A 13,303-nucleotide genomic window follows, 5' to 3' on the forward strand; every position below is an offset into this window, starting at 1 on the left:
GAGCTAAAAATACTTCACAATGAAAATGAAAATACTTCACCATCACAATGAAAAAGTTGCTTGCAGCAGCATCACAAGCACATAGGTTTGGACAACACTCATATATAAAAGTGAAGACAAAATAAAAATAGACATGAATGCAAAAAGCACGATCGGGGACAAGTCCACAGTAGTGTAAGATGTTGTCTTGGTATTTCTTTGCTGAGATAGGGTTAGGGTTGTGCTGGTTGATTCAAGAACCTGACAACTGGAGGAAAGTAGCTGATGGTCATTTCCAATCAAGATGGCACCAGAAAACAACATCTTCCAGATGGTCACTGGACTGTTTTGTCCCCCCACTACTTTTATGTCTTCTTTTTCTTTTAAATGTGGTACTGGTACTGTTGGAGCCGGGGATCTACAGTTTGATGGTGCGGTTTCAGGCTGATTGAGCGACCTGGTGCTTTGCTGTCTCCAAGGGTGTCTTGTGGGGTGTGGGGCCTTGGGGCAGAGAAGCTGAGAGCCCATGATCGATTCATCTGCTTGCTGATCTCATCAGTTAAAATATTGAGAAAGATTGAAACGTTGGGATGAGTGCAAAAGGTGAGGGAGTTTTCAGTGCCATCTACCAGCCCTCTGACTCATTGCTACCAAGGGGAGCTCCATGTGTTCAGACAGTCTCTCTCTCCCCTAATGCTGTCGGAGGGTGGTACCAAAGTTCTTGGTCTGTAGTTTGAGAATTGGACTGTTTTTTTGTGTTTCTGTGTTTTTGCTTGTTCTTTCTTGATGTGTGTGCGCAATTTGTTTTTTTTATATGTGAGGGGGAGTTGAGGTTCTTGGTGCAGTTGGCACAATTAGTTTTTCTTTGGTGGGGGTTGATGTTTTTTCTTTGAAAAGGTTCAGTGGTTTTACTTGTTTCATCACTGTCCATGGCAATCTGGAGAAGACAAGTCTCACAGCTTTATACTGCAGACATACTTTGAGAAGTATACTTCGAACTTTGAACCTGAGCCTGATGGTGTTGGATTTCAGGCTTTCATAACTCCTGCCCAATGGTGGCAGCAAGAAGAGCACACAGATGGCCTGGTTCATGGGGATCCTTGATGATATATGCCACCTTGTTGAGACAGCACCTCCTGTATATGCTATCCTTGATGGCGATGGTAAGTAGTTTGGAAGTAAATGGAAGTTAATGGAATACCATCTCATAAAAGAAGCAGAGAGAGTGTATCAGCTGAAACTGTGTGCACAATAATTAATGGGATCAGGGACCAGACTTTGATCCTAATCTCAGATACACTCTATGTGGTGTTACATATTCCCTTACCTTGGTTACCCTTGTTGCATTCTCATACTTTTATGATCCAAAGGTTCTTCAGAAGTCAAGAAACAGGCATACAGCTTATTGTTTACTGTTGTGTGTTTAATATATCAGTAGTATTAGAGACATATTGTAAATATATTGTTTGATTAAACATTCTTTGTTGTTTACTTAATACATTGTGAGTTATATGTAAAAGTATGTAAATGGCATATGTCATCACATCACCACATGATACGTGCACGCCTCACTTAAAACAAACACAAAGTACATGAATTATTTCCCGGCTCCCTTGTTTTCCTTCCAATTGGTTTCTATGTTTTGGAGTTACAAAACATAAGAATGGTGATGAGGTAGTTTTCTTTTCAAATCTTTTTATTATTATTATTATTATTATTATTATTATTATCCAAAATACAAGAGTACATCGAAGTAAGTAACACTTACAATGTCTCAAAAGAGAGAAAAAAAAAACAATATTAAGGATTGAAAAATGTGGTGACACAAAAAAAAAGAGAAGAAAAGAAAAAGAAAACCCCTACTAAAGCAGGAAAAAGGCGAGAGAAAGAAGAAGAACCCATTAGGTAAACACGAGGAAATCTGCAGATGCTGGAAATTCAAGCAAAACACACGAAATGGTGGTGGAATGCAGCAGGCCAGGCAGCATCTATTAGGAGAAGCACTGTCGATGTTTCGGGCTGAGACCCTTCATCAGGACTAATCCATTAGGTGTTCAACCCTGGAGCCGTGCGTTGTACAAAAAGCTTCTAAAGATGAACATCAAACCGCCGGCAAAAAAAAATTATACCAAAATTTACAATTAGATCGTGGAGGAAATCTATCAATTAGCTCAAATGGTAGTAATGAGCAAATGAACCCCGTCTTATCTCAAAATCAAACATAGGTTCGAAGGTTCGACTTCTAATTTTCTCCAAACTGAGACATAACGTCACTTGAGAAAACCATTGTGACAGAGTGGGAGCCGATGTAACCTTCCACTTCAACAAAATGGCCCTCCTAGCTATCAATGTAACATGTTGGTCAGACAAAGAAATACCACGGATATTTTGAGGTATTATTCCAAAGAACACAGTTAATTTGTTAGGTTGTAAATTAATTTTTAAAATGAACCTGAAACAACCACCTTCCTGTTTAAGCCCTGTAAGACATTTGAGTTAAAAAAAATGCACTGAGAAATGGATGAGATAAAAACAGTGCAGAATCTGCTTATTCAGGAAAGGAGAGGGTACTCAAGTAAAAAAAAGGAAGAATATGGAAGAATTCACAGGTTCATAAACCGTGATAATACTTATATAAAAAAACAAAATGACTGGCTACATTGGAAAGATTGATGCATCTGATAACTGGAGTTTGTATGCTGAGCAATTGCGCAATATTTTAAAGCAGATGAAATAACCAATGAAAAACAGGTACAAGTTTTGCTGAGTGCATTGAATTTACCAAATGCAGCCAAATGAAACCAAACCAGTCAAAGTTAGCTTTGTTAATATCACAAAAGTAATGCAGGAAATTTAGGACTGAAACCATTGTGACTGCAGAATGCTTTAGGTTTCATGAGCTGAATCAAAAGAACGCGAGTCCATGGCTGAATATTGTTGGTTCAATAACGAGCTTAATGATTCACTGAGAGATCACTCAGTCTGTGGAATCTTAGAAGAAAGCATTCAAGAAATGGCTCCTAACTGAAGCATTGCTGACATTTAAAAGAGCAGTTGAAATAGCTGTATCAGTGGAAACTGCAGACAGAGAAGGAATTGAGTTGCAGGCAGGAGAAGATGTGAGCATGAAGACGATTGCATTATCTAAACAGAATCCTGCCTGGCTGAACAAATTGTGTTACCATTGCAACAGGCACTCACATATACCAGACCAATGCAGGTTTAAATGTGGAACTTGCAGAAAATACTACAAAGTAGGCCAGATACAAAGAGCATGTTGAGCTGACGGAAATAAGTGGATTGCACAGGGAAGAGAAAAAGATAAACAGTCAGAAGGAAGGGGAATCCATTTAAAAAAAAAAACACCAAACTGCATGCTAATGATGAAAAATCTGATTGTGATGACCATCAATGGCACTGTCCTGAAGAATGTGGAGAGCTTCAAGTATTTAGGAAAAACCATCTCCAGTGACGGATCCCGTGACAAAGAGATCATAGCAAGGATCCAGAAAGTCAGCCAGGCACTCGGGAAACTCCTGTGTCAAAGTTCTGGACCACAAGGATGTTCAGCTTTCAACCAAGATCAAGGTGTTCAAGGCTGTGGTCTTCACCTCTCTCCTGTACAGCTGCGAAACCTGGACCCTGTACCCTGTACCCTGGACCCTGTACCCTGGACCCTGTACAGCTGGAGCAGTTTCATATGCGCTCACTGTGGTCGATCAAGAGGATTTGACGGCAGGACCATATCACCAACCAGGAAGTCCCTGACAGAGCCAACAGCACAAGCATTGAGGCAAGGATCCTCCAGGCCCAGCTATGCTGGACTGGCCGTGTAATCTGCATGGGTGGAACAAGAATCCCCAGGCAGCAGCTCTACAGTGAGCTTGAGCATGGCAGTCGCAATCAGGGCCACCCCAAAAAAGATCCAAAGACAATTTGAAATCGTACATCAAATGGGCAGACCTCCAGCCTCGACAACTTGAGGAGTCCGCAGCCGACAGGGCTGTGTGGCGTGCCCAGACCAGAAAAGCTGCACCTGACTTTGAGGAGGACAGAAATCAGTGCCTTGCAGCAGCACGAGAATGACGCCATAAAGCTGTGTATGCACCCGTTCCAACAGCTGCCATTCCATGTCCAACCTGCAACCGCAGGTGTTCTTCGGTCTTCGGCCTCCGAAGCCACATGCGTATCCACAGATGGCTGCACGATGTTTAGTCTTCCTCGGACCCCGAGAGACAACCGCCACCATGATGAGAATGACATGGGACTGGTAGCCTTAAGATGTGAAAACTGACGAGAGACAAGCAACATGGCTTACACCAGAAGTGAATGACAAATTAATTAAATAGAATTGGACACTGGCTCCCAGCTGTTTCAGTCAATTTAGAAAATGAGTTTGAAGATATTGAACCAAAGCCTGCAGACACCCCACTCAGAACTTGCACTGACAAAAATTAACTCCTGTGTGAATGACATTTGCAACAGCGAAATACTGCACCCAACTCACCTTGGGCTTGTATGAGGTAAAAACAGGAGGGCCAACATTGTGGGTGAGACAACTACAACTAGATTGGAGATCCATCCACCATTTGGATGCCACATCCCCTGTAAGACTCAATAAGTCAATTGAAAGTGAGTTAAGAAAGATCCTGGATGATGCAACAACTGTCTCCATGCTGTACGCCATGAACCGTTGCCCAAAAAAGGCCAAACAGATATTGGTGCCAACCTCTGTGCCTCTGCTTGGAAAGTGTATTGGAGCAAGGAAGGACCATGCTGCTCAGAGGAATCATGAAAGTGATGAAATCTGTGTTTCAACTGTAACAGATTTTTAGGCAACATGTCTGAGAAAGCTTGTGATAATGTTAATCAGGCAGTTATGTGCGAAATGTCACTTGATTTTAAACTGGAAGACAGTTCAAGGAGCTTCAGGAAAGTTGCAAGCATTCAGCTTTTATGAGTGTAAAGAAACAGAATCTAGCCTGCATGCACTAAGGTTAGAGAGGCAACAAGACACCTGTAAAAGTAGATATAAAGCCCAAAGCCCGGCCAAATGAATGGGAGGTCTAAAAGAAAAGAGTCAAATGGGATTTATAAACAAAGTACTTGTCAGATGATGATGCGGATGAGGAAAACCCAGTGCAGAGATCAGATCGTAAGGGGGACAATAGAAGGATTAGTAAGAGAATACTCCAGTGAACTAAATGCACCTTCCCAAGCTGAAGAAGCACATCCTAGAAAGATGAAAAATGAAAAGAGATGGAATGCATAAGTAATTGGAAGATAATAAACAAGACCTAATTTCTCAAGAAAAATAACAAATTCAGAGATACTCATGAGAAACTAGAACAAAAAATGTTGAAGCCGAAAATACTATGTTGTGTATGTCTATCTAGTAGTTACATTATATAGTATACTGTATATATGTATATAACTTGAGACACATTTGGTTTTGACCCCTCTACTTTTCAAATATTCTACATGAACACAGGCTTGGCTTGCAAGAGTGTTGGTCTCATCTCCGTCTGTACCTGTTGAGTTTGGTGAGTACTGTAAGACTGGCCGGAGTACCGAAAGTAATAATCAGAAACGAAATGCTCGAGATGAGAATAGGTCACTTGCAGGGGAATGACATTAAGGATCAAATGTGCACATACAAGTGACAAGTGTCACCATAGAGAGTTGTGGGAACAGCCCTGTCAAAATTCCACACTGAGTATGGCAGGTCAGACCAAAATGGAGTCCTACATTATTATTGTTGTATGTTCTAAAGAAAATGTAGTTTCCTCAAGCTCTGTACACATGAAATGTCTGTTCTCATGTTCTTCTTACTGTTGGAAGTGAACTAAACCGTGAATACTCACTTGGCATTAATAACCAGTGTCCAACAGTTCTGAAGCTTCAGATACAGTTAAGGCAGTACTTCTGTGGAAACATGGCCCTTGACAGGAGTTCATTGGCCATATGTAAGAACCTTTTCCCATCTGGAGTACACTGTGGGCTGGTTTGTTTATCATAGGATCGATTCTAGGGTCTAGTTCTGTGTTCTGTTAATGTGAAATGAAACAGATCCTTTGCCATTTTGTTTATCTTTTGTGCAGCTTGCATCTGCGGTCTCCTGACAATTTTCTGCCGAATTCACTCAGATGCACATGCCAGACCAGAAAACTTAGCACGAATTGGCCAGACAGCTTCAAAAGAAAAGTAGCTGGTGCTGTTCAAAATAACTAATGGCTCAAAACTGGCCTTGACTGTAGGCTTATAGTGCATGAAAACAAGCGGTTACAGTGTAAATACAGTTCAACTCGAGTTGCAGAGATACCAAACACTTCAGGGCAGATATTCCAGTGATTGGAAGGTACAGTACTGTAAATTTACATTTTGGATTTAACATTCAGAGATGAGGTGCAATTCTCTGTGCACATTGCAGCCTGTATCTTCACCTTCACCATAATCTCCAGGATATCTTTTCTATGAGGGATGTGAAGCACTAAGTTACTTCCAATCTGAGAGTATTAAATTCTGACAAAAACAAAATAATTTACAGTAGTTTTGTCGCAAGGAATGAGATGACACTCGACACCCTAAATGCTTTGCAGTCGATAAAGAGCTGTTGACTGAATGCAGAGCAATATGGGGCAGCAGGCCAGGAGCAAAGAGGGGTACACAGCTCTGCCTGATAGGGTTTAAAAAACCTTCATTATCTGTAAATTTTACAGAACTTTCTCCAACCAGTTGTCCAGTTTAGACATGCCCCTTCTTGCATACTTCACACTGAAATGTTATTATAAAGTCATAGAGTTGTACAATACAACTTTCAGCTCATCCAGTCTATGCCAGCTGTTTTCACGATCTACAGTACATTAACCTTAGTTGCCTGCATTAGTTCAAAGTTCAAAAGTGCAGAGTAAATTTATTATCAACATACATAGATGTCACCACATACAACCATGAGATTTATTTCCTTGTGGGCATACTCAATAAATTCATAATAGAATAATAGCTATAATAGAGCCAATGAAAGATCACACCAGCTGGGCATTCAACCAGTGTGCAAAAGACAACAAACAGTGCAAAAACAAAAAGAAATAAATAATAATAAATAACTTAACAAGCAATAGATAGCAAGTGCATGAGATGAAGAGCCCTTGAAAGTGAGACCATAGGCTATGGGAACATTTCAATGATGGGGCAAGTGAAATTGAGAGAAGTTATCCTCTTTGGTTCAAGAACTTGATGGTTGAGAGGTAATAACTGTTCCTGAGGCTCTTCTACCTTCTTGCAGGTGGTAGCGGTGAGAAGAGAGCATGATGTGGGTGGTGGGTGTTCCTGACAATGGATGCTGCTTTCCTGTGACAACACTCTGTGTAGATGTGCTCAATGGTGGATTTAATTAGGACTTAACACCTAACCTATAAACTGTACATGTTGCTCTTGGAGGCTCCGACGCAATTACAGTTGCAAAGTAAGTTTGTCACGCTATACTCTCATCCAAATAATTTAAAATATGTCCCAGTTATGGAGATACACCATGAGGTAAGAATCTTGATGACTTACTCGGCTGTCGTCATGCTGTGTCTGTTCCTCCTTTACTTCTCCCCTCCATTCTCCACCATGGTGTCACTCAGTTTATAATCACGTTCCTTTCATATGAAGCTCTCCTATGGCATTTGCTGCCTCACATTCTCCACAAGCTGTATTTGTACATAAACACTGTGTTCTGCAACTTCAACCTCACCATGTCCTCAACCTACCCTGTCCACTAGGTTCCTATGACCCCTACTGACTTCAAAATCTGTCTTTTTAACCTGCCTCTGACTCAGTCACAGGACTCTTTATCATCAAAGTTCTTATTTTTGCAGCCATTCATGCAAATGAATGAGAGGGTTACTGTATGAGGAATGTATTAACACTTATCTCCTTATAAGTTAGGAGCTGGAATTACTTTTTTTTAAAAATCCACTTTATGGTGGGGTTTACTCTTCAAAAAAGAATCTTGTTGCAGTATTATTAATTACAGAAAATCATTTGAAGACAAAGTGGAATAGCTCATCATCACGAAATTATATTTTATACTCAATGCTGCAAATATAAATGCGATATAAAGGTTGCAATGCATTAACTAGGAAGTGGGGTCAGGTAAATAATTGTGTTTCATTGATTTTTAAGGGATATTGGCATTTTAGCATTATAGTGAAGACAGGTTAGTGAACCCAGCCAATCCACACTGACATTTGATGTCATGCAAGTCTCTTCCAGCAACTTCCAGTGTAACCTTATCTACATGCATTTCTCACTCTTATCTCCAACCCAGCTTGTGATGGCTCATAGGTTCAAAGTTCAGAGTAAATTTATTGTCAAAGTACAAAGTGGAATTCTTTGCCACAGGCAGCTGTGGAGGCCAAGTTTGATTGTTCAAGGCATGGAGGGATATGGGAAGAGGAAAATTGGATCAGCCATGATGATATGGTGGAGCAGACTCGATGGGCCAAATTGCCTAGTTCTGCTCCTATATCAATGCAAACAATGAAAGACTCTACGCAAAAGGCTGAACAAGCAACCAATGTGAAAGGACAACAAACTGTGCAAATATGAAAGAAAAATCAAACAAACAAATGAATAAATTAATAAGTAAGCAATAAATATCAAGAACATTAGATGAAGAGCCCTTGAAAGTGAAATCAAAGGATGTGGGAACAGTTCAGTGATGGAGTGAGTGAAGTTCAGTGAATTTATCCCCTCAGGTTCAACAGCCTGATAGTTGAGGGGTAATAACTTTTCCTGAACCTGGTGGTGTGGGACCTGAGGCTCCTGTACCTTCTTCCTGATGGCAGCAGTAAGAAGAGAGCATGGCCTAGGTGGTGAGGGTCCTTGATGATGGATGCTGCTTTCTCACAAGAGGGCTCTGTGTAGATATGCTTAATGATGGGGAGGGCTTTACATGTGTTGGACTGTGCCACGTCCATCACAGTTTGATGGATTTTCTGTTCAAGGGCATTGTTGCTCCATTTCAAGCTATGATGCATCCAGTCAATAAACTCTCCACCACACATCTATAGAAGTTTATCAAACTTTTAGATGACATGCTAAATCTTTGCAAACTTCTCAGAATGTAGAGGCACTGTCAGACTTTCTGTATAATTGTACTTAAGTGTTGGGCCTAGGTCAAATCCTTTGAAGTTATAACACAGAGGAATTTAAAGTTGCTGAGCCTCTCTGTATCTGATCCCTTGAAGAGGATGGCTTATGGACCTTTGGCTTCCTCTTACTGAAGTCAATAATCAGCTCCTTGGTCTTGCTAACATCGAGTGAGAGGCTGTTGTTGTGGCACCACTCAGCCAGATTTTCAGGCGCCCTCCGATATGCTGATTCATCACCCAGTCACAACCCAAGATGTGCTGACATTACAAGGTTTATCAAATTGCATGCTCCAAACACATTTTGCATTTACCTTCAGTTTTCACAGGAAAAATGGTATCACACTTGTAGCCATTCAACCCACTGTGATTGAAAATTGGCCCACAGAACAGTTGTTATTTGTGCTTTGAGTTTTCAGTTGGGAGTGAGTTGGGAGAGCTTTTCTGTCAATCACTAACCTGTCTCAAGAGATATCAAGCAAAAATGCATCAGAAAGATTGGTTTGGTTCTGTGGACAATGGCCGGTCATATTCAGGCTCATGCCATTCAACATTGCTGTAGGTTATTAAGGATTTACTGTTCCTGCTCTGACTCCAGGTTCAACACCATGAAAGGTCTATTATTATTTTCAAATACTTCTACTATCATGTTCCTTCTAGATTTTGTCATCTCCTTCATGCCCAACTGTCCAAACTCCCTGTGTTCTAAACATACAATCGTTCCCAAATTTCACATTCACTCATTTTATGATATAACCATATAACAACCACAGCACAGAGACAGGCCATCTCGTCCCTTCTAGTCCATGCTGAACACTTACTCACACCTAGTCCCACTGGCCCGCACTCAGCCCATAACCCTCCATTCCTTTTCTGTCCATATACCTATCAAATTTTACTTTAAATGACAATACCCAACCTGCCTCTACCATTTCTACTGGAAGCTCGTTCTACACAGCTACCACTCGCTGAGTAAAGAAATTCCCCCTCGTGTTACCCTTAAACTTTTGCCCCCTAACTCTCAACTCATCCTCTTGTTTGAATCTCCCCTACTCTCAATGGAAAAAGCCTATCCACGTCAACTCTATTTATCCCCCTCATAATTTTAAATACCTCTATTAAGTCCCCCCTCAACCTTCTATGCTCCAAAGAATAAAGACCTAACTTGTTCAACCTTTCCCTGTAACTTAGGTGCTGAAACCCAGGTAACATTCTAGTAAATCTTCTCTGTACTCTCTCTATTTTGTTGATATCTTTCCTATAATTCGGTGACCAGAACTGTACACAATACTCCATATTTGGCCTTACCAATGCCTTGTACAATTTTAACATTACATCCCAACTCCTATACTTAATGCTCTGATTTATAAAGGCCAGCATACCAAAAGCTTTCTTCACCACCCTATCCACATGAGATTCCACCTTCAAGAAACTATGCACCATTATTCCTAGATCAATCTGTTCTACTGCATTCTTCAATGCTCTACCATTTACCATGTATGTCCTATTTGGATTAGTCCTACCAAAATGTAGCACCTCACACTTATCAGCATTAAACTCCATCTGCCATCGCTCAGCCCACTCCTCTAACTGGCCTAAATCTCTCTGCAAGCTTTGAAAACCTATTTCATTATCCACAACACCACCTATTTTAGTATCATCTGCATACTTACTAATCCAATTTACCACCCCATCATCCAGATCATTAAGGTATATGACAAACAACATTGGACCCAGTACAGTTCCCTGAGGGACACTACTAGTCACCGGCCTCCAACCTGACAAACAGTTATCCACCACCACTCTCTGGCATCTCCCATCCAGCCACTGTTGAATCCATTTTACTACTTCACTATTAATACCTAATGATTGAACCTTTCTAACTAACCTTCCGTACGGAACATTGTCAAAGGCCTTACCGAAGTCTATATAGACAAAATCCACTGCTTTACCCTCGTCAACTTTCCTAGTAACCTCTTCAAAAAATCCAATAAGATTTGTCAAATATGACCTTCCACACACAAATCCATGCTGACAGTTCCTAATCAGACCCTGTCTATCCAGATAATTATATATACCATCTCTAAGAATACTTTCCATTAATTTACCCACCACTGACATCAGACTGACAGGCTTATAATTGCTAGGTTTACTCTTAGAACCCTTTTTAAACAATGGAACCATATGAGCAATACGCCAATCCTCCGGCACCATCCCCGTTTCTTCATCCCCGATGTAGCAACATTTTCTGCTCCAGATTTCCCTTCCTTAAAATCTGAGTTTTGTGATGGTCATCCTAAACAAGTGATGGTTAGTCGTTGTTCGACCTTACTTGGTACTGTCCCTTTCCATAATATGGAAGTATTTTGGATCATGCTGATTTGGTACCCAGCTAAAGAGCAAGATCTGGTATTGTTAAATTAGCTGGATGTTCAAGGGCATATCTCAGGACTGTTAGCAAAAAAATGTATATCTTGCCCAGCCACATTAAGGCTGGTTACCAAAAATTTGGAAAAAGGCTTGTTTTGTTGAATGACATTTTCCTTCTTTAACATATGCCCACTTGTTTAGAATATGGAGCACAGCAGATTACTGAATACCACAGCATTATACAGCCAATCTTTTAACCTATTCTAAGATTAATGTAAACCTTCCCTCCTAGATGGACCTCCATTTTTCTATCATTTAAGTGTCTATAAAATTTTCTTAGATGTCCCTAATTTATCACCCTCTACTGCCACTCATGTTTCACACACCCACCACTCTGTGCAAAAAGCTTTAGCCCTTACATGCCCCCTATACTCTCTCCCAAACACCTTGAAATGATTCCCCCTTGTATTAGCCATTTCTGCCTTCAGAAAAGTCAAAGTATCTGGCTGTCCTCTTAATCTATCCCTCTCATCATCTTGTCCACCTCTGTCAAGGTGCTTCTGAATTATATTACAAAAAGCTCATTCCAACTGCAAATTCATCCAAAATGGAAGATGTATTGTAAACAGTAGATTCTTCCCTCTTCACTCACTATGTGTAAAGGGCCTTGCTTGTAAACTTTTGCACAGTTGATACGTTGCTAAGTGTTTAGTTCCCAGAGAACATTTTCCTGATCTTAATTGTGAACAGGAATTGAAGGTTATGCTGGTTGAATCAATGCCACAAGAAGATCAGTTGAGTAATATAACCCCTTCCAAGACCATACAAATTCTCCAGTGTCTAAGACCTAAAGCCCAGAAGGCAGAAGTAAAGAGAGCAGTGGAAGATTTATGCTTTTAGGAGAGAGAGATTTAGAAAAGATAAATTAGATTAGGTAGACAAAAATCAAATTTTTAGGCCTATTTCAAATGACACTACACAGCCTGAACATGCCCAGTCTCCACCAGCTAACAGGATTCACCTTCTGCTCATTCCAGACTCATCATCTGCAACCTATTTAGCCCCTGTTCTCATCCAGTCGTTGTTCACGTATTGAACCAGCCGGCCTCAGTCAGTTGCTCCTAGATTTCACTCAACCTGTTGAAAGTTTACCTTCTTGCCTGTTGTGTTCAGTTTCTGTTCTTTCATGTTTTGTGGCTCCTCATGGCTTGTTATGTTGCTGTCTATTAGTAAAGTTTATCGTCTAAATTGCCTCAGCTGGTCTGCTTTTGGCTCAAGCCATCTTTACATTTCCTGACAGGATGAGCAAACCATCGAGAGACACAGTGGAGTATGCACAGCTAAAGGAATTCCTCCACTGACAAGAGTACACAATCCAAAAGCAGCAGGAAACTATTGACTATCTGCTTGCCATTCTTTTCCAGCTCTCCATTTTAGTGCAGCGACTGCACCAGTCAGCCTCTTCTCTTTGAGCTCTGGATTCCTGTGCCTGAACACTTCGATAGTCTCCAACATATAGTTTGCCTCCACGGTTTCCTTCAGGACATTGTGTTGGACTGGGGCCCACAATTAGTCTCACACTTCTCTCGAAGATTCTGTGTGGTTTTCTACTGCTGTAGCCCATCCACTTCAAGGTGTGATGTGTTGTGCATTCAGAGATGCTCTTCTGCACATCACTGTTGTAACATGTGGTTGTTTGAGTTACTATTGCTTTCCTGTTAGCATGAATCATTCAGGCAATTCTCCCCTGACCTCTCTCATTAACAAGATGTTTTTGCCCCACAGAACTGCCACTTACTGAACAATAACACACACAA

The 13,303-nt window shown here is 40.8% G+C and overlaps 1 long non-coding RNA gene across 1 annotated transcript; it reads left to right on the forward strand.

The window, feature by feature from the left end:
- The first annotated feature begins 474 nt into the window (after positions 1-474).
- LOC132380006 (uncharacterized) lies at positions 475-13,011 on the forward strand. Its single transcript, XR_009507604.1, has 3 exons — positions 475-1,142; positions 5,471-5,522; positions 12,911-13,011. It is a non-coding gene; the product is annotated as an uncharacterized LOC132380006 (long non-coding RNA).
- Positions 13,012-13,303: the final 292 nt, after the last annotated feature.

Source organism: Hypanus sabinus, chromosome 23 (genome assembly GCF_030144855.1).
Source record: "Hypanus sabinus isolate sHypSab1 chromosome 23, sHypSab1.hap1, whole genome shotgun sequence".
NCBI lineage: Eukaryota > Metazoa > Chordata > Chondrichthyes > Myliobatiformes > Dasyatidae > Hypanus > Hypanus sabinus.